The 21,405-nt window shown below is 48.2% G+C and overlaps 1 protein-coding gene across 1 annotated transcript in view; it reads left to right on the plus strand.

Annotated features, from left to right (window-relative positions):
* The window catches only part of LOC310753714 (uncharacterized protein), a gene marked incomplete at its 3' end in the record, with an annotated part of 149,837 nt that overhangs the window by 86,797 nt on the left and 41,635 nt on the right, over positions 1-21,405 (plus strand). The window lies entirely within an intron of this gene.

Raw genomic sequence — 21,405 nt, forward strand, 5'->3', positions numbered from 1 at the left:
ATTTGGGCTGGGTATGAGTTCCCCTTTAAATTGGGATTGGATACACATATTTTTGCATTGTGTGAATGTACACTGGCGGATGCATTCATTACACACTGGGTAAGGAATCTTAGTTTTGTGTGTTTTGTGAGCTGATGCCTAAAAAACATACATTATTTATTTCAAACTTAAAGTTACAGCTGCCTTAAATATAATTTCTTAAAAGATGGCTGCTGTCTTGAAAGTTATAGCTAACACTTTAACATTTCCTGTGCAGGTCTAGCTGCTGAGCAGAACAGAGTGAGAATGAAGTGACAGGGACTGAGGTAGACTTACCTTTATCTCCTCAGGACTGCAGGAGGGGGACCACATTTTTAATTGATTCCTGCATTTAAAGAAAGAGTCCTGCATGTAAAAAGCTAGTGCAGTAAGGTTCAGCCTGGGCTTAACTTGCTTGCTGGTGAGTTTATTATTATTTTTGCACAGGGGAATACTCAAAAAGGGCATCTCCCATGATCCCTTCTACTGGCTCATTTTGCTGCAAGAGTAGTCAAGGTCTCTGTTTTATGTTATGCAGTGTGCAAAGTAAACATTTGAGAGATGCAGGATAAGGGCACCTCTATACTTACAGCAAAACATCCGCCACAAAAGCTCTTCCCCTTCCTACTTCTTCAGAAATGATCGCAGAAGACCAGAAACCATCATGCAAATACACACAAACCTGTTCCACCAGTCAGAGGAAAGTCTTTCTGGTAATCCCGCCCCCCACCACAATCAACCCGTTTGTGGCTTTAAGTGCAGGGCGGTAAGTAACCTCCACTGCTGTTTTGCTCACTCCAGAAGAAGCAGGAAGATACAGTCACGGATGTGGGTTAGGCATCGTTGCATGCAAGGTCTGAAGCTGAAGACATTACATCTTCAACCATGAATCCAGAAGAGCAAATCGTAACATGGCTGATTTCTATGGGGGCTTAAAATTCTCCCAAAATGATTATTGGCGACCCTGTGCAGTTCTTGAAAACATCTCTGAAAGATGGGGTTGTTCTGTGTAAATTGCTTCTCCGCCTTCTTCCAGGATCTGTAGGAAAGGTAAGACCATGAAAGTTGTTGTTCACCTGCCCACTGACGAAAACCTTTATTTCGGGCATTGTAGGAGAGGTACCATTTGGAAGTGATCCTATATACAGTGGTACCTCAGGTTACATATGCTTCAGGTTACAGTCTCCGCTAACCCAGAAATACCGTAGTACCTCAGAAATAGTACCTTTGCTTCAGGTCAGGATGAGAACAGAAATTGTGCTCCGGCAGTGTGGCAGCAGCAGGAGGCCCCATTAGCTTAAAGTGGTGCTTCAGGTTAAGAACAGACCTCCAGAACAAATTAAGTACTTAACCCGAGGTGCCACTGTATTTTCTAATGCCCTGCTGCAAGGATGTGGCCATTGCTTTAAATCTGAACCCCTGGTTCTTTCCAACAAACTTTAATATTTGCAAGAAGAAAAGAAAGTTGATGATAATAAGCATGGTCCTGGTGCACAGTGGTTGTGTTACTCTGCTAGTATGGGAGCAACAACAGGCCTGCTACACTAAGACAACAAGCCCCAGACTACATAGAAGCAGCAAATGCTTTGTCAACTTGGTTAAAGCTGCTGTCAGAATCTGCCACTAGAGTGGCTAAGGTGTCTTGGCATTAAAAAAAAAATGCTTTTCATAACAGCAGTTATGAAACTGCAATAGCCCTATATAGTAAGCTGCTGCTGCTGCTTTCTCCAAATTGCAGAAAGGTGGGCAGTAATGCAGCTGAGAGAACAGTGGTTTGCCTATTTCTGTCTTGATTTCATGGAAGGTGGTGATACGAGAATTTGAGACAAAAGCATCTGCTTTATAACTGGTCACATTATTTCCTCGACTAGTAGCTTTCGGGGGCCTCTGGCAGAGACTGCTTTCTTAGTTCTGTTGCCTCCAGGCTGAGGGATCCCAAATGCAACTGATCCCTCCCCAAGACCCACTGGTTGGACGCAGCGGTGAACCCTGCTATGTGAGGAAATTGGCTTCTGAGGATTTCAGTAGGGGCAAATGTAAGGTTCTACACTTAGGTATGGTCTTGGATTAAATCCTGTGGAGGCCCCTAGGCAGTTGAAATCTCGGGGGTCCCCCTCTTGTTGGCATAACACTGAACTAAGAAAGCTTGATTGTAATTTTCTTTCAAGATCTAATCAATATTATTTTGATCCATTGTTACGGGGCTCCTAAAAGGCATGGGGCTCATCGACCAGTGTCTATTCTGCCCATTTGATGATCTGGCACTGCTTAGGCAGGAAGAACCAGTTGCACAAATATAAGAAGCAGATCACCGGGCTTGCAAGTTGTACATGTGAAAAGGAGCTGGGGGTTTTAATAGACCACAAGCCTCGCATGAGTCAAGAGAGTGATGCAGCAGCAAAAAAAAGCTAATGCAGCTCTAGGCCCCATGAGTATAGCGTCCAGACTTTTTAAAAATAATTTTTATTGATTTTCCAATAAGAAACATCCAATTAATATATCCAATCATAATACTCCAATTAAAATAAAAAACTAAAAAACCAAATTATAGTCCAAATTATAATTAATTTTTCGGAGCTCCCCACGGTCTGGATCTCTGAAGCTTATTTCCACATCTCAGTCCTGCCTCTCGTTTCCATATCTTCCACATCTCGATTTTAACACTTTATAATTCTGCGTCCCTGAGGCCACGATTCTCAATCATGTCAAACATCTTATACTTTCATCCGTTGAATACAGCTTTATTAGTATATATTTTTCCAACTGCCTTTTTATCAGCGCAGCTTCCTCTGACTCCATTCCAATCCGGGATGTTGTCCAAGTCTGTTATCTGAAGTTTAATAGCGCAGCAACTCCCAATCTGTGATGGCCTGGGATTCAGACTCAGATGCTGAACCTGAGGGATCCCAGCCTGCACAGGATTCCCCGCCTCTAGAACCAGCTGAGCTGGGGCTGAGGCATGAGCAGGTGCAGGCATCAACTGAGTCTGCTCTGGCTCCTGAGGTGATGGAGGACCAATTGCCTGCAGGTGCTTGACTCTCAGCCACGTCAGAGTGTAACTCTCCAATCTCTCCTGAGCTGCAGAGGCTCGGGGCAGAGAGGCGGAGGGAACTAAGTTCCCGCAGGAGGAGTGCTTGCCTCCAGGCCAGGAGAGGCAAGTCACCAGAGGATCAGGGTCCCTCTGTGCCTCGGGGCAGATAAAAGCTGGGCAGTCCCAAGTTGCGGGAGCAACATTGTTGGTTGCTAGTTCCTGCCTGAACCCTAACCCGCCCTGGCTCCCTGCTCACAAGCCTGTTCCTGACTTCACCCGACTTCCTACCCTTCACCCAGCATCGGCTACTACGGACTGCCTCCACGTTGCACCTTTGACCACAGACCGGACTTTGACCTCGCCTCTTGGGTAGCCCACGGGACCAGCACACAATCATTAATTGTCCAAACCTTCCTTTTGAGCTTTATTGAACCAGTACCTTCCAAGTTAAATTGTTAGGCAAAACTGTTTGCAATATTGCAAAGTAGATAAACTGTATTCCACAAATATCAGTCATTTGGCAATCAATCAGACTTTGGGGACCGCACTATCCACCCTCTGGGCCTGGGGGGGGGGCTGCTAGACACCCCTTGGCCTTCTCTCTCCCTCATAATATGAAAACTTCTGCAAACGGCTGCACTGTGTATTGTTCCAAGTTGGTATCTCAAATCGTTGCAAAATCAGCCAGCACATAACTCCTGCTTCCAAGTCCAAGCTTAAACCCCCAGGGACTGTACACGTCTGCAGGTTTTTTCTTAAGCTTCTTCAATCCAGTCCATGTCTGTTTATTGTCCAAACAATGTATGTTTGTTTGTTTGTTGTTCAAACAATGTTCCCGGCTATGAAAATGGCATCAGAGTGCCAGCCGTCCCGTACTCTGCAACCCAGTGTACTGCCGCTTGTACCTTGATGCAAGTTGGCAATCTCAGACAATCCGTGGGTCTATAAGACAGTCCTCCCCCACCCTGGGGAGGCTGCCAGGGCTAATTACCCCCATATCAGCCCTGAATTTCCGGCATGGCTGGAGTCCGGCCGTGTGGGAGTCAGCAATTTCCCACCTCCGGAAACACCCAAACCTCAAATCACACATCATGGATCCTCAGGGTTTTTGCATTGGACCACCCCTAAATCACCGTCAAATCATACGTCATGTCCATGGAGACAGCCTGCAACACAAAAAACATGGATTCTTGGGGACACCATGGCCCAAAAACATGGCTTTAAATAACAGATCCTCATGCATTCTCAGGGTTTTTGCATTGGTCCACCCAAAACTCACTGTCAAATCACACGACATGTCCATGGGCACAGAGTGCTCCACAAAATACACGGATCCACGGCTTCCTAGAAACACCGTGGCTGAAAAACATGGTTTTGGAGCATGTATCCTCAGGGTTTTTGCATTGGATCACCCCAAACTTACGGTCAAGTTAAACGTCAAATCTTTGGGCACAGCCTATGCCAAAAGAAACACGGATCCACAACTTGACACCATTGCCCAAAAACATGGTCTTGAAGAACGGATCCTCAGGGTTCTTGCAATGGGGCACACCTAACTCACCGTCAAATCACACGTCATGTACATGGGCATTGTTCGCACCACAAAAATCACAGGTCCACGGCTTCCTGGTGACACCAGGGCCCAAAAACGTTCCGATGCACGAATCATCATGGATCATCAGCGTTTTTGCATTGGTGCACCCCTAACACACCGCCAAATCAGATGTCATGTCGACGGGCACAGTTCACACCACAAAAATCACGGATTCCTGGCGACACCATGGCTGAAAAACGTGGTTCCATACCATGGATCCTCATGGTTCCTCAGGGTTTTTGCATTGGGCCAACCCTAAATCAATGTCAAATCATACGTCATGTCCATGGGGACAGCCTGCAACACAAAAACCACGGATCCACGGCGTCCTGGCAACACCATGGCAGAAAAACGTTTTGAAGCAGGGATCCTCAGGGTTTTTGCATTGGATCACCCCAAACTTAATGTCAACTTAAACGTGAATTCTATGGGCACAGCCTGTGCCAAAAGAAACACAGATCCACGACTTCCTGGCAACACCAGGGTCCAAAAGCGTGGTTTTGAAGTACGGATCCTCATGGATCTTCAGGGTTCTTGCAATGGGACACCCCTAACTCATTGTCAGATCACACGACATGTCCATGGACACAGTTCACACCACAAAAATCGTGGATCCACGACTTCCTGGCAACACCAGGGCCCCAAAGTGTGGTTCTCAACCATGTATCCTCATGGAGTCTAAGGGTTTCTGCATTGGATCACCCCAAACTTACTGTCAACCTATACGTCATATCTATGGGCAGAACCTGTGCCAGAAGAAACACGGATCCATGACTTCATAGCGACACCATGGCGCAAAAACCTGGTTTTGAAGAAGGGGTCCTCATGTATCCTCAGCGTTTTTGCATTGGGCCACCCCAAACTCACTGTCAAATCACATGACATGTCCATGGGCACAGCCTGCACCAAAAAAAAAAAAAAAAAAACACAGATCCACGGCTTTCTGGCCACTCCATGGCCCAAAAACATGGTTCTCAACCAAGGAACCTCATGGATCCTCAGGGTTTTTGCATTGGACAACCCAAACTTAATGTCAACCTAAACATGAATTCTATGGGCACAGCCTGTGCCAAAAGAAACATGGATCCACGACTTCCTGGCAACACCATGGTCCAAAAACGTGGTTTTGAAGTACGGATCCTCATGGATCCTCAGGGTTCTTGCAATGGGGCACCCCTAACTCACTGTCAAATCAGACGTCATGTCCACGGGCACAGTTCACACCACAAAAATCATGGATCCATGACTTCCTGGCAACACCATGGTCCAAAAACGTGGTTTTGAAGTACGGATCCTCATGGATCCTCAGAGTTTTTGCATTGGGCCACCCCAAAGTGACTGTCAAATCACACGTGATATCCATGGGCACAGGCTGCACCATAAAAAGCATGGATCCACGGGTTCCTGGCAACGCTGTGGGCCAAAAACCTGGTTCTCAACAATGGATCCTCAAGGTTCCTCAGGGGTTTTGCATTGGGCGAACCCTAAATCAATGTAAAATCACACGTCATATCCATGGGCACAGCCTGCACCCCCAAAAACACGGATCCACAGCTTCCTGGCAACACCGTGGCCCCAAAACATGTTTTTGAAGAACAGATCCTCATGGATCCTCAGGGTTTTCGCATTGAGCCATCCCTAACTCACTGTCAAATCACACGGACAGCCTGCACCACACCACAAACCCACGAATCCACTTCCGGTTGGTCACCCGGTAATGGCAGACGGGAGCTCTTTTGGCTGAAAGAGCCCCAGCGCAGTGAAGCAAGGGGAGACCGTAAGAGCGATGCGGTCCTCTGGGAAAAAACCTCAGATCAAGCGTTCTGAAGACCTGGTGATCTGGTGGGTTCCTTTTGGCGACTTCCCCACTCCCCGGTAAGCTCATAAATAGCCCCGAGAGCAAGTGGGGTCGGAGACGCAGCACAGTGGAAACGATTGCTTCCTTCACAGCGTGAAGCTCCGAGTCTGGCGATCGTGAGCGGCCAATTCCTCAAAAAAAAAAGGGGGGGGGATAAAAATTCGGAACTGTGAGTAAAGGACGAAACTTAAATTTGACCAATATTGGGAGAGAAGGGATTTTAAAACGGAGGTCGATCCCTTTTGCTGAACTAAAGGAGAGTCGGTAACCGAGGACCGAAGCCCTAAGAGAGAGAAGACTGTTTGAAAGTTTGCAAGTTAAGTTTAAAGCCCCCCTTCTTGGAAGAGGGGGGGATTATTTTAAGCTTTATAAACCATGCGAGACTGTGCATTAAGACTAAGAAGCTCCTTCATTTTGAAGCGGACCTTCCGGCAGGGAAAGGCTAGACTCCATTGTGACGTCACAATTGAAGAGGAAACATTCAACTTTCCTTTCCATTGACTCTGATATATTGTATCCTGCTGCTGTGTGGACTTGTTTTTAAGTAGCAAAAAGTATCTGTTACCTCCAGGATTGCCTCTTAAATACGAAAAGGGATTGAATTTTTTTTCTTACAGCCTGCCTTTTAGTAATAAGGAGCTGGGAGGCTGCTGGCTGCCTGAAACTGACTCCTGTGGGATTGCGGGAATCTGTTTTTCTCTTCTTTCCCGCTTATTGTGGGACTGACCTTGAAATGCCTGAGCAACTATGAGTGCTGATCAAACAGACAAGGGACCTGTAAGACGAGGCTCTAAAAGTGCAGCTTTTGAGGACTCTGTAATGCAACTGTTGTCTGAAATTAAAGACAATACGAATCGTGACTCAGAGGGTATAGAAAAACTAAATAAAAAGCTTGAAGATTTGAGTGTGGAACTGAAAGAGGTGAAGACTGAGGTTACAACACATGAGACAAGGCTGACACAGCTTGAGACAGTTAGAGTTACTGATTTGGAAAGATTACAATATGAAAATTCAAATTCGATTGCATTTCTTCAGATGAAGGAACGGGAATCTCATCTAAGATTGAGAGGTGTCCCTCAACAGGAAGAAGAGCGACTCAAGGAGTGGTTGACAGATCAATTTGTGGCATGGTGGGACTTGAAAAAAGAAGAAGTAGACTTGTGGATAGAAAAGGCCTATAGATTTGGCCCCAAAAAGGATTAAAAAATCACCTATGATTGTATAGTTGTCTTTAAGACCAAAGAACAAAGAGATACCATTTTGGGACTGCATTACTAAAATTCAGGACAAAGCCATCGTCCTTTTAAAGAGATTCCTAGACACTTCCTGAGCCTGAGATCCAACTTCACAGATTTGGCAAACATTTTGAGGAGGAAAAATATTTTCTTTAGGTGGGAATTCCCAGAGGCTCTCTCCTTTAAATATGGAGGAAGAAAGCAAAGAATCAAGACTGTTGGAGAGAAAGACAGATTTCTGCAAAAGTACTCAGTGGAACTTGGATTGGAAAGCCCACAGTTGCCAGGGGTGGGAGCAGCTACCCCTTAATTTATCATCATGGCTTTGAGAATTTATTCTTGAAATGTAAATGGCTTAATTTCTCCACAGAAAAGGAGGCAGATTTACTATGTTTTGGCAAAGCAGAATTTGGATGTAATTTGTTTACAGGAAACACATATTACAAGATTACATAGAATTTTTTTATCAAATAAGAAACTTGGTCAAGAATTTATCTCTTCAGACAAAGTGAAAAAAAGAGGAGTGGTTTTCTATGTTAAAAAAAAATGGAATCCAGAATTGATCTTTAAAGATGAGGAGGGAAGATACATTGCAGTGGAAATTACAGCACAAAGCGAAAAATATTTGTTATTGGGAATCTACGCACCTAATGATGGCAAAGCAGAATTTTTTTAAGAATATGGAAACAAGTCTTTTGGAACATTTGGATTATAAATTAATTTTAATGGGAGATTTGAATGGAGTGGCATCTACGTTAATGGATAGAACTCAGAGACAAAAAATATTGAATGCTGGCAGATTACCTAAGACTTTTTCGAAATAACTGATAAATTTGATCTGTCAGATATATGGAGAGTTTGAAATCCAACTGAAAAAGCCTTCACATTCTATTCAGATGCAAATCAATCATTCTCGAGAATTGATTATCTATGGATATCCAGAGACTTGGTTCCTAAAGTATCAAAAACGGAAATTTGTCCTAAAACTTGCTCAGACCATAACACAGTTTTTATGGAAATGAAAATATTTCTACAGGGAACCTTCAGATGGAGAATGAATGATGATTTGTAGAGGAGTGACCAAATTGTAAATAAAGCCCAAAAAGCCCTAAAGGACTATTTTGAAAATAATATGAACCAGGGATTGGAAACAAGGGTTATTTGGGACGCCAGTAAAGCAGTAATGAGAGGATTCCTCATTCAACAAAATTCAATTAGGAGAAAGATACAGAATGAGAAAAAGGATAATTTTTTGGACCAACTGAAAGATAAAGAGAAGATCCTCAGAGGCAACCCAAAGAATTTGCAGACACAAAAGGAGATTAAAGCTCTACAGACTCAATATTCACAGATTATTAATCTAGAAATAGAATGGAAATTAAGGATGATGAGACAAAGGAACTGAATCTGCAAACAAATGTGGGAAACTTCTGGCTTGCGAAATACAAAAGAGGCAAAAACAAAGCACTATCACAAGCATCGTATCAGAAGGAAAGTCTGAGGAGAACCCTGTGGACATAAGAAGATGTTTTCAGAAATATTATAAACAACTGTACATAAAGGGTAAAGAAGATAATGCTAAAATTGAGCAATTTATTAGAATTAATGGTTGGCAGGAGCTGGGACAGAGCAATGGGATTTGAACCGCCAATCTTCTGATTGACAAGCCCAAGAGGCTCAGTGGTTTAGACCACAGCGCCACCTGCGCTTAATAAGCATGTGGTTGTTCCATGTGGGGTATATTTAAATATCTGAAATGGCATGATAGCCCTAGTTATGGAAAAAGGATAGCCAGCTTGGTGGGGGGGGGGCGAGATTTAATTGGGCTATGTCAAAGAAAGTGTAATGCATTTATGAAAGCATTCAGTATGGAAGATATTGAAGCTTTTTTGTGGGGTGGGATGGGGAGGGAAAGGGAACTTTGACCAAGAGGAATATCAGGAATATGTATAATTATATTATGATTATTATAAAGGTGGCTGACTCATAAACCTAACAATTCACCTCCGCTTTCCCCCGAGCAGTAAAGCATAGTCTATTAATGCAGTTTTTGTTGCTAAAGTCAACAAAGAGCCTTTTGTACCCTACAACTGAAGGGCATAATGTTGTGTGGCGAGTTCCTGCCTCCCACCAGTGGAAATAACAACACATGACACCATATTTTAGGTTAATGGGCTAAAATTGGCCACAACTTTATTGGTTACAGGTGATGAGCGGTATTGGCTTAGGCATTGGTCCTATCAGACTATCCGGCTTCAGCCTGTTTGCATGAAGACCGGGAAGGGTTAACACCAGCAGGGGGAACCCTGCTGATGCACATCAACTAGGGACTCCCCCGGGGTCACCGCTCGGGGGCGTGCTTTAGGCCCTGACCTCAGAATCCTTTACCGGACTACCCTTCAATATTTGGGGGAGGTCATGGCGCTCCCCCCCAATACATCTACATAATAATACCCCTACCAATGCCTAACCACCACTCAAGCAAAGCTTGCCGCCAATACCCTCAAACCTGCAACCAGTTCCTAATCCCAGCAAATATATCTGCAAGCCAAACATCATTTCCCGCATTGGAAAGATGCACGCCATCCTCATGGTAGAGGGCCACCTTGCTAAACTGGATGTCGGGGTGGTCTATGACCCGCCCCCCCCCAGTGCTGCCGCTCTATGAGCCACCGAGCGCTCCAGGATCTTCCTGGCTTTGTTTACAGCTACAGGACATCGGCAATCTCTCCAAGTGCACCTTTCTAGCAGTGATGACCAAATTACAATTAGATTTGGGAAAGAGATTCATAAATCCTCCAAATCATAAAAAATATTCCACATTAAGTCCACTCCCTTCCGGTAAGCAAGATTGTTTTCACTCAACTGGATGACCAGTGCCTCCGGAGGGCCTTCTGTGGCGGCTCTAGCTTTGACTGCAGGCAGAAATTCCACCCAATGCATTCCACGGCGGGTGATCCATGATATTTCAACATTTTTTGGTAGGTCTAAACCGCCCCCTCGTCCACGGCTGACAGCTCTGTTTCTGGCCCAATGGACGATACTATGGCCTACGATCCAAACACGCACAATGGTGCCACCTAAAAGGAAAAGAGGATGGGGGGGTCAGGGGTGATGCAAACCAGTCAAAAAGTCTTCCGAATGTAACCCTTAAAAGCATCGGATTTCCATCTACCCATGTTCTTTATCCTTTCTGCCGGTAGGCCTAAGTGTACTGAAGTAGTGGCTGCCCCAATTCGAAATGAATGGGCGCAAATTCCATTGGAGGGAGACTGCAATCCGCAATTGCCTTACGCATCACGTGTGTAAATTGATATTTAGCCAGTTCGAGGGCCATGGTTGCGCACACCACTGACCTCTAAAATACATTCCAAACCCTAAGGAACCCACCGCATCGGACTGCACCTGAAAATCGGCCTGCAGCGACAGGCTGTCCTGCCATAGTGAGATACCGTTGTACGCCTCCAAAAATTCGAGCCAAACCTCTAAATCCGACTTGACCTCCTTTGGAAGTCGCACCCTGTGTTGGGGGCCCCGCAGACCTGCTGACAACCTTGCCAACCGCCCACAAAAAGGGCGGCCCGGGGCCACAACCTGGCAGGCGAAGTTGAGATGACCCAGGAGTGATTGAATTTGCCTTAATGCGACCTTCTTGAGGGGCAGCAGCTATAAAAGAAACTCCTTAAGGGCAGTTAACTTTTCCTTAGGGAGGCGAGAAGTCTGAGCAATTGTGTCCAGCTCTATGCCCAAATAAGTCATGGTAGTGACTGGGCCCTCACTTTTGTCATTTGCCAAAGGAACTCCGAGCTCCTCTGCCAGGGATGTAAAGGCTTGTAGCAGTGCTAAACAGTCTGGCACATTACTTGCCACGAGAATAAAGTCATCCAAATAATGTCCCACCCCCTCAGAACCGGTTTTAAAGCGAAGAGCCCAGTCCAAAAATGTGTTGAAGGTCTCAAAAGCTGTGCATGCTACTGAGCAACCCATGGGTATGGCTTTATCTATGAAATACGCCCCTTCAAATTAAAAACCTAGCCAATGGTAGTCGTCTGGATGAACCAGAAGGAGGCGAAAAGCAGACTCAATGTCACACTTAGCTAACAGGGCTCCTCTCCTGAATCTACATATGAGCTTTACCGCTTGGTCAAAGGAAGCGTACTTCACTGAACACAGTTCCTGCGGAATAGCATCATTAACTTGAGCCCCCTCTAGGGTAAGAAAGATTGTGTATCATGCGGTATTCCCCAGGGGCCTTCTTTGGAACAATGCCCAAAGATGAGATGTGTAAGCCCTCCATGGGAGGAACTGCGATTGGGCAGCTACCCTCCCAGCCCTTATTTCTTTTTGTATTTTCTTTTTAATGATAGCAGGCATGTCTTTTACCGATTTCTGATTAGGGGGGTTCCCAGGGTTAGGTGTGAATGATACTGGGTTTCTAAAGCCAAGGGAAAACCCCTCCAATAGAAACCTGGTGGCTTGTTTATTAGGGTATAAATCTAGGAGAATTTTTAGAGGTTGCAGTTTAATTGGAGAGAAGGCCAGACAAAGGGATGTATTAGTAGCTGTTTCTGGCTGTCCTTTGGGAGGGACCGGGGGCATCTCGGTTTCCCTGGTGAAAGTGCCCCCTGCCACCCCGAAAGGGCTGCTTACCTTTAAAGCAATATGTGGCCGGATGATTGCCCAGGCACTTTTCACATTCATGCAAGTACTTACAACCTGGACACACACAAGTTCCGCGGTTATACTCCCAACACTGCCTACGTCGTTTTAGCTCGACCTTCCCAGACTTAAATGGGTCCTGAGATTTCTTTTCGACACAAGGACCCACATGCTCCATCCAATAGTTCTGGTCTCTAAGGTCCCAGCGGGTAGTGGGTAGCAAAGAAGCGTTTGCGTGGCAAGACCCCTCCCCCATGTGAAATGAAGACGCCAGACACAGAATTTTAGGTTAATGGGCATAAAAAGGCCACAACTTTATTGATTACAGAATTGGAAGGTATTGGCCTTAGGCATTGGCTCCTATCGACTACCCGGCATGGGAACCGGGAAGGGTTGTCCACAAACCGTGGGAGTCCTGTTGAAGTACGCCAACTAGGATCCCACGGGTGTCACCGCTCGGGCGTGCCGGGGGCCCTTACCTCCCTAGGTTTCGGACAAGGCCACGCCCCTCGGAGTCCTCTACCGGACTACCCTTACTTTGGGGAAGGTGATGGCGCTTCCTTCCCCCCATCATTTGCATAACAATTGACCCCTGCCAATGCCTAACCGCCAATACCGAAAAAGTTGTGACGTTTGCTACGAGGTAGGCGAAAAAACCAAACGGCTGGAAGTGCGCCAACTTGGAAAAATTCCTACCAGGCCCCTTGCGGCGACCAACCGAAGTCCATAGCAAAGTCAAGGCTAGCTAAACCTAAAGGGAGGGTGGGACGGGAAAACCGCTCGGCTGGAAGGGGACAAAGAGGGCGGTCCCCGGTCGTGCCCGGCCTTAAGTAGGCTAGGCCACGCCTCCCCAGCCCGCTGATTGGCGGGCCGGTGGGCTGACACGCCCGGGGATTCCCTAACCACGCGGGGGCAAGGGCCAGCCCCCGCGTGAGATGTGGGAGGGATTTCAGCCCGCAACCCCCTCTCCTCCCAGGTCGGAAATGGCTTTGCGTGGCAAGACCCCTCCCCCATGTGAAATGAAGACGCCAGACACAGAATTTTAGGTTAATGGGCATAAAAAGGCCACAACTTTATTGATTACAGAATTGGAAGGTATTGGCCTTAGGCATTGGCTCCTATCGACTACCCGGCATGGGAACCGGGAAGGGTTGTCCACAAACCGTGGGAGTCCTGTTGAAGTACGCCAACTAGGATCCCACGGGTGTCACCGCTCTGGGGCGTGCCGGGGGCCCTTACCTCCCTAGGTTTCGGACAAGGCCACGCCCCTCGGAGTCCTCTACCGGACTACCCTTACTTTGGGGAAGGTGATGGCGCTTCCTTCCCCCCATCATTTGCATAACAATTGACCCCTGCCAATGCCTAACCGCCACCCGAGCGAAGCTCGCCGCCAATACCTTCAATCCTGTAACCAATTCCTAATCCCTGCAATGATGTCCCCCAACCATATATCGTTTCCATCATCGGACAAATGCACGCCATCCCATCTGTAGAGGGCCTCATTGCTGTACTGGATGCTCGGGTGTCGAATGACATCCCCGCCCAGAGCTGCCACTCTACGCTCCACCGCACGCTGCAAGACCCTTCTTGCTTTATTGATTCCAACCGGGCTCACACAATCCCTCCACGTCCTCCTCTCAAGCAACGAGGACCACAGGATAGTTATGTTTGGGTAAACCGCCATCAGGCCATCAAAATCGTCAAAGATGTTCCATCTCAAGTCAATAGCTTTGCGGTATGCTAAGTCATTCTCCCCCAACTGGATGAGCAAGGCATCAGGGGGGCCCTCGGTGGCGGCTCTCGCCATCACGGTTGGCATAAATTCGCTCCAGCGCATCCCTCTTCGCGCTATCCACAATAGCTCAACATCAGCAGGTAAGTTCAAATTTTGACCCAGCCCGGAACTAATGGCACGCTTCCTGGCCCAATACACAATGCTGTGGCCCACCAACCAAATGCGCAGCTTTCGGGATTCTGGAAAGCAAATAGACAAGGAAACCGTGGTCAGTGACACGCCAAGTAGTCATACGGTTTTTCTTACGTAAGCCCTGTACGCATTAGATTTCCACCGCCCCAAATCCTTCACCCTCTCAGTGGAGAGCCCAAGGTGCACTGCCGTGGTTGCTGCACCGATTCGGAAGGAGTGAGCCGCAAATTCGGCCGCAGGCTGCCCACAAGCCGCCAGAGCCCTGCGCATCACCCGTGTAAACTGGTGCCTAGCCAAAGGGTTCCGTCAGCATGAATCAATAGGGGCCCTGGGCTACTGGGTCTTAGGTAGAGGAAACGCCTAGTATCCCTAACTGGGCAGGGGCCGACGCCCTGCGCGGCTGGTAACCGTAAGAGGGCCCCCCTGCCCTGCTGATCGGTCTTAGAGCTCCGCACTTGGACTATAAGCTCATTTGCTGAAAGGGTCAAGTCGCTTAATAGAATACCCCTCTGTGCATGGGAAGCCCCTCCTTCGCACACCATTTCCCCTATACGAAGGGCCCCAAAGAAGGCTATGGAATAAGCGGCCGAGAATAGGTGAGCTTCATATTTCGACCAGCATATGTCCCGTAACTTTTTATGTATCTGTGCCAGAATATCGAAAGTTATGGGCCTCCTCCTGTCAGGGGTGGGGGGCTGTAGCCGGCGCCACCCTTCCAAGGTCTTACGCACTATAAATTTTGTGCACGGGTCTGTGGCAAAAAAGGTTTTACAGAAGTAAGAAATCCCTGCAGAGTGAATATTGAGAGTCTTAGGTGCCCTGCCCATCTCTTTCAAGTGGGCTAAATAGTGGAGGACCTCCCTCGTTGAGGGGACAGATTTCTGTTTTGCGCTAGGAAATTTGTTGCGGAATTTCAGGAAATCGGCCCATGCTTTTTTGTACGATCTCATTGTGGAAGGGGCGACAGCACCGAATACTCCCTTCATCACTTCTTCCTCCCAAGACTCCAAAGATGCTCCGGGAAAGGCATCGATGATTGTTCCGCCTCCGGCGCTAATGAGCGGAAGCGCTCCATCTGAAAGCGAGACAGAGCATCCGCAATGTCGTTATTGATACCAGGTACGAATTTGGCTGAGAAATATATATTGTTCTCCAGACACAAGAGGACGAAGGACCGCAGCAAGTTTCCCACCCTAGGGGTGCGCGCGGACTGCCTAGCAAGAACCGCAACCACGGCCTGATTATCTGTGTTGAAGCAGACCCTGTGGTTGCGAAACGTTTCCACCCAGAGATGCACTGCCACCAAGATAGGGAAAAATTCTAGGAATGTAAGATCCCGTGAAATGGGTTGCCCCTGCCACTCTTCTGGCCACTTCTTTGCGCACCATTGCCCCCTGAAATACACACCAAAGCCCAAGGATCCCGCTGCATCTGACTGAACTTGGAAGTCAGCATTGAGTGACAGGGAGTCCTGCCACAGGGATATGCCATTGTATTTATCCAGGAATTGCAGCCAGACCTCCAAATCTGCTTTGACTTCCTTAGAAAGGCGGACCCTATGCTGCGGGGCTCGGAGACCGGCCGACAGCCTGGCCAGGCGGCCACAGAAAGGTCTGCCCGGTGCCACCACCCTGCAGGCGAAATTTAAGTGACCCAACAGGGATTGAATTTGCCTTAAAGTCACCTTCTTTAGGGGCAGCAGCTGGTGTATCAATTCCCTAAGGGCTGCCAGTTTTTCCCGAGGCAGTCTGGATGTTTGAGCTACGGTGTCTAACTCGATGCCTAGGTAGACCAATGAAGTCGCCGGCCCCTCCGTTTTTTCCGCGGCAAGTGGCACCCCTAGCTCACCTGCCAAAGCCATGAAAGCCTCCAGAAGGGCGGAGCAACGTAGTCTGCTCTCTGCCACCAAAATAAAATCATCGAGGTAATGAGACACGCCCGACGATCCTGTCCTGCTGCGAAGGGCCCAATCCAGAAAAGTACTGAAGGACTCAAACGCTGAGCAAGCCACGGAGCAACCCATAGGCATTGCTTTGTCAATGAAATACGCCCCCTCAAATCTAAAGCCCAGCCAACGGAAATCCGCTGGATGGACGGGAAGAAGGCGAAACGCCGACTCAATGTCACACTTGGCAAGGAGTGCCCCACGGCCAAATTTGCGAATCATCTTTACTGCTTGATCGAAGGAGGCATATTTCACTGTACACAACTCCTGGGGGATCGCGTCATTGACCGAGCCGCCCCTTGGATAGGAGAGGTTGTGGATCATGCGGAATTCCCCTGGGGCCTTCTTTGGCACAATACCCAATGGGGATAGGTGAAGACCTTCTACGGGTGGCTCGGCAAAGGGACCTGCTACCCTACCTGCCTTGATTTCCTTCTCTATCTTTTTTCTAACTATCTCTGGCCTCTCCCTAACAGATTTTTGATTTTGCGGGTCCCCGGTGTTAGGGGGAAAGGACACAGGGATTCTGAAACCCGATGAGAAGCCCTCCCACAGGTAAAGAGCGGATTTCCGATCGGGGTATTGATCCAGCAGGGTTTTGAGGGGCTGAAGATGGATCGGGGAGAAGGCCAGGCCAAGATACAAATTACTGGCGGCCACTGGTCCCTTGATGGGAGGATCCGGGGGCACCCCTGTTGCTGTTGTGGTAGAACCCCCGGCCCCCACGAAAGGGCTGCTGCTTGTTCTTAAAGCAAGCAGAGGCGGGGTGGTTGCCCCAGCATCGCTCACATTCGTGAAGATACTTGCAGGAGGTACGTGAGCACACACCCCTGTTGTACTCCCAGCAGTGGCGGCGCCGTCTCACCTCCGTCTTACCCACCTTGGTCGAATCCAGGATTTTCTTTTCAATGTACGGATTGACGTCTTCGCCCCAGTAGTTAGGATCCGTTAGATCCCATCGGGTAGAAGGCAGGAGAGATGCATTTCTACGGAAATTCTCGTCATATGTTAACGCAGCAGTTTCCCCGGCTAGCGCATGTGCCCTCCTCACATGAGCCAGGTAGGCAACCAGATCCATGGAGCGCCGAGGATAAGCCGCGCAAACGACTCCCATAAAAACCTGGAACCCATCCAGCCAATTCTCGAAGGTTCTCTCCGCCCTAGGGGTCCTATACCTTCGCTTACCGAATGAGCGTCTCTTCTCACCTTTCCCTGTTATCTTAGTCGGTGGAAGGAGGGTAAATATGTCCACGTAGTCCCCATTGAGGATTTTATTCCTCTTTTTCTGGGACAAATGGTTCCCCAGAATGAAGTCGGTGGACTGATTGGTGGCGACTTTTACATCCTCCACTAAGGCCCCATCCTTCCAGTCCAGCACGCCATTAAAAGACTTACGATGGGAGTTAGCTCTCCTTTCATGTGCCCAAAGGGGGATCCCGTGATTAGATTCACCCAGACCCCAGTAATTATCCATGGGGCCCTCGCTATCAGAATCCGAGGATGACGTACCTGAATCGTCCTCAGTCTCGGAGCGCTTACTTCTTTTCTTCCTCGAAGAGGTGTGCTTTTTCTTAGCCTTTCTCTTCCCTCCTTGGGCCTCGACGTTGGCTGAGTTCCCACTGACAGCTGCCTGAGACGCTTGAGGTTGCTCTTGCTCCTCCTCCCAGGCAGAGACCGCGCTGTCATCGGTAGAGCTCTGCTGATGATGCTGCTCCTGGAAAACACTAGGAATGTCTACAACCTGAGAAACCGTATTGGCATTGGTACCTTTTGCCGTAGCCTTCCCCCTGGTGTGACCTTTTACTGGTGCCTTGCCCTTTCCTGCGCTCTGGTTGGCTTTCCTATTCATGGCTGCCTGGGCACGGGTATGGGGGCGACCTGTGTTTGAATTTTCCGGTTGAGCGCCACCTACTGCTGGCACCATGGTGCCCGGCTGGTCCTGATTACTAGGGGGGGTATCAGGTATTACATCCTGTGATGGTTCCGGGGCCGGCAGAGCCGGAGCCCCAGGCCGGCATTGTCTGTAGAATGTTTCAAAGGCCCTAAAGAACTGCGCGAAAGCTAGAGGATCGCAGGGCATGGGCATAACTTGGGCGCCATCGCCACCTGTGGATGGTGCCCGCTGGTTGCCGGAAGTGGATGGCTGCTGGTCCCCGCCAGATGCCATTGCCAGCTAATCAAGGCCAACTAGGCGCAGATTAAACACAAACAGAAATGCGCCTACACCCTATTGGCACGTCGCTTCGGCTAGTTCAGTATTGTCTACACTAATAAAACGCACCCACGCAAATTGAGGCGCTGACTCGGGGGTCTGCCTAGTTCAGTATTGTCAACACTGGTTAAGGGCTGCTAAAGATTAAAATGAGTTGTTCTCCTTCTGAATTTACTGCCCCCTGCTTATGTATTACTTGCCGAAGCTACTGAAGAGCAGCTGCGGTGGTTGGTAGCCGCAGTAGGAGAAGGGCAATTGTGTGTAACCTGTTATCTTTTGCTAGCTAATCTTGTTTTATTTTATTTATTTATTACTTATTTATTTATTATTTTATTTATTTATTTATTTTATTTTATTATATCTTATTTTATTTATTTATTATTATTATTATTATTATTATTATTATTATTATTATTATTATTATTATTATTATTATTTTCTACCTATACTTATTATTATTATAAATATTATTGTAATTATGTACTGCCTATGGAATGCCCTATGTTGAGCTAATGCCAATTAAATCAGATAAGAGTTTAAGCTCTTACAAAATTAGATCACCTTTTGCAAGCCTTGAATTTACTTCGCGGTAAAATAAAATACAACTTAATTAGATTACTACTTAGGAATAGGGTAAAGAATAATTCCCAAAGCTGGATCTGCAAATCAAATAGCTTCCCAGGCGGTGTGTAACCTCTAAAACCTTGCTTTCAAAGCCAGCACTAATTCGAACCTCTGGGTAAATCCCAAAATTTAAAACCTGTTTACACGCAACGAAATAAAGGAGTCACTGCAACTCTGGAAAGAAGCTTTAAATAACGTGGAAATTTACCCCCGCCTGTTGGCCCCTCCGTACGTTAATGCGCCGGCCAAATGCGGGATACAGTAAACAATGCAAGGATCAGACCCACGGTATTATCCTCTGGTAAAATGGCGGCCGCTAAGCAAACCACGTGGTATCCAAAATGGCGCCGGGGACGGCCGCCTAGCAACGGAACCACCTTCTACGCCGAGATATGCCTTGAGCTGGCTGTGTAACCCCGCACGGCACGGTGCCCTTCGAGGTCCCAAAGCCCCTTAAGCGGCAGTTGGGAAAGAGCGCAGCAGGGTAGCCGCTCTACTGGTGCTAATGCTGCGACCGGAGGTAAAAAACGCAGGCTAAAACGCCAAGGAAAGTCCCGCGGTACTTGCCTCTAGCAAGATGGCGGGCGCTAGGGAGAGCACGTGGTATAACAAGAAGGCAGCTGTTGTGCTAATGGCTAGTAAATAACGCTAGCAGCCAAAACCCCCTCAAAGCACAGGGGCCGCAACAGACACGTCCCCTCTCCCGAACGCGGAGGGAGCCTGCACCCCGCACTAATAAGGCAAGACCGCACTGGTAAACCTAACAAATCCAAAGCGCTCTGATCCCGTGAATATCGCAGAGCCCCGGCAAAACTGCAGAATTCCGCCCGCCCCCAATTAGAACACAATAAAGCAATCCCGAGAATAATGAGCAAGAACAGAACAACCTGGTCTCCAAGCACCGCCGCAACTGCGAGGGAGAAAATATCTGCCGCTAGATACGCGCTGCCGCCAGTCAGCTGAGCGTGGGGGCTGGTTCAGTTCGCAGCCGCTGGGTTCCTAGAGCGCTGCCGCCAGACAGCTGGTCGAAAACCCGCCGCTCGAACAAGGGTAAGGCGAGGAGTAGCGCCAACCGCTTGCAGGATGTAGCCTTTTGCCGGGTTCGCTGTGACGGAACGGCTCCGGAACGTTGAGAAAAGACAAAAAACCCCTCCGCTGAAAAACCGCTCAGCTGGAAGGAAAACCGCTCGGCTGGAAGGGGACAAAGAGGGCGGTCCCCGGTCGTGCCCGGCCTTAAGTAGGCTAGGCCACGCCTCCCCAGCCCGCTGATTGGCGGGCCGGTGGGCTGACACGCCCGGGGATTCCCTAACCACGCGGGGGCAAGGGCCAGCCCCCGCGTGAGATGTGGGAGGGATTTCAGCCCGCAACCCCCTCTCCTCCCAGGTCGGAAATGGCTTTCTGCGAAAATCTTCATCATAGGTTAAAGCGGCCGCCTCCCCGGCCAGGGCATAGGCCCTTCTTACGTGGGCCAGGTAGGCTGCCAGATGCATACTGTGTTTGGGGTAACAAGCAGAAATTACTCCCATGAAAACCTGAAAACCGTCCAGCCAATTCTCAAAATTGTGCTCTGCCCGTGGCGTCCTGTACCTTCGTTTTCCGTACGTGTACTTCTTTTCCCCCTTCCCTGACACTTTCGTTGGTGGAAGCAGGGTGAACATATCTACATAATCCCCATTTAGAATCTCGGTCCTTTTCCTCTTGGACAGGTGATTGTCCAAAATGAAGTCTGTGGAAACATTAGTGGACGACTTAACGTCCTCCACCAAGGCACCTCCCTTCCATTCCAAGGACCCATTAAATGTTTTACGATGTGAATTAGCCCTCCTCTCGTGAACCCGAAGAGGGACCCCAGAAATATCCTCGCCCAGGCCCCAGTACTCTTCCAGTGGGGCGTCACTGTCAGAGTCTGAAGATGACGTACCTGACTCGTCCTCATTGTCAGAAGGCTTACTCTTCTTACTCTTCTTCAAAATGTGCATCTTCTTTGCTTTTCTCTCCCCCCCCCATGTCTTGCTGACGACCGGGGCCGGCTCAGTGGTTGCAGGCGTTTCCTCCTGTGCCTGCGCCTCCTCCTTGGATGATGAACCAGATCCGCCCTCCGTGGGTGTGGGCTGACACTGTTGAATGGTTTCTTTAAATGTAAAGGTTCATCATTGTTCCACTCGATGTGTATGTCTTTAAGGGGCCAGAGCAAGGGCCAGAGCTAAATAACGAGACCCAGCTTTACAGCTGTGAAACATAGCAGGTGCTGCTGAGTTGTATTGATTAAGCTCTGTCAGCAATTGGGTGTAGTATGTAAGGA

Source organism: Podarcis filfolensis, assembly GCF_964270895.1.
Source record: "Podarcis filfolensis genome assembly, chromosome: W".
Lineage (NCBI taxonomy): Eukaryota > Metazoa > Chordata > Lepidosauria > Squamata > Lacertidae > Podarcis > Podarcis filfolensis.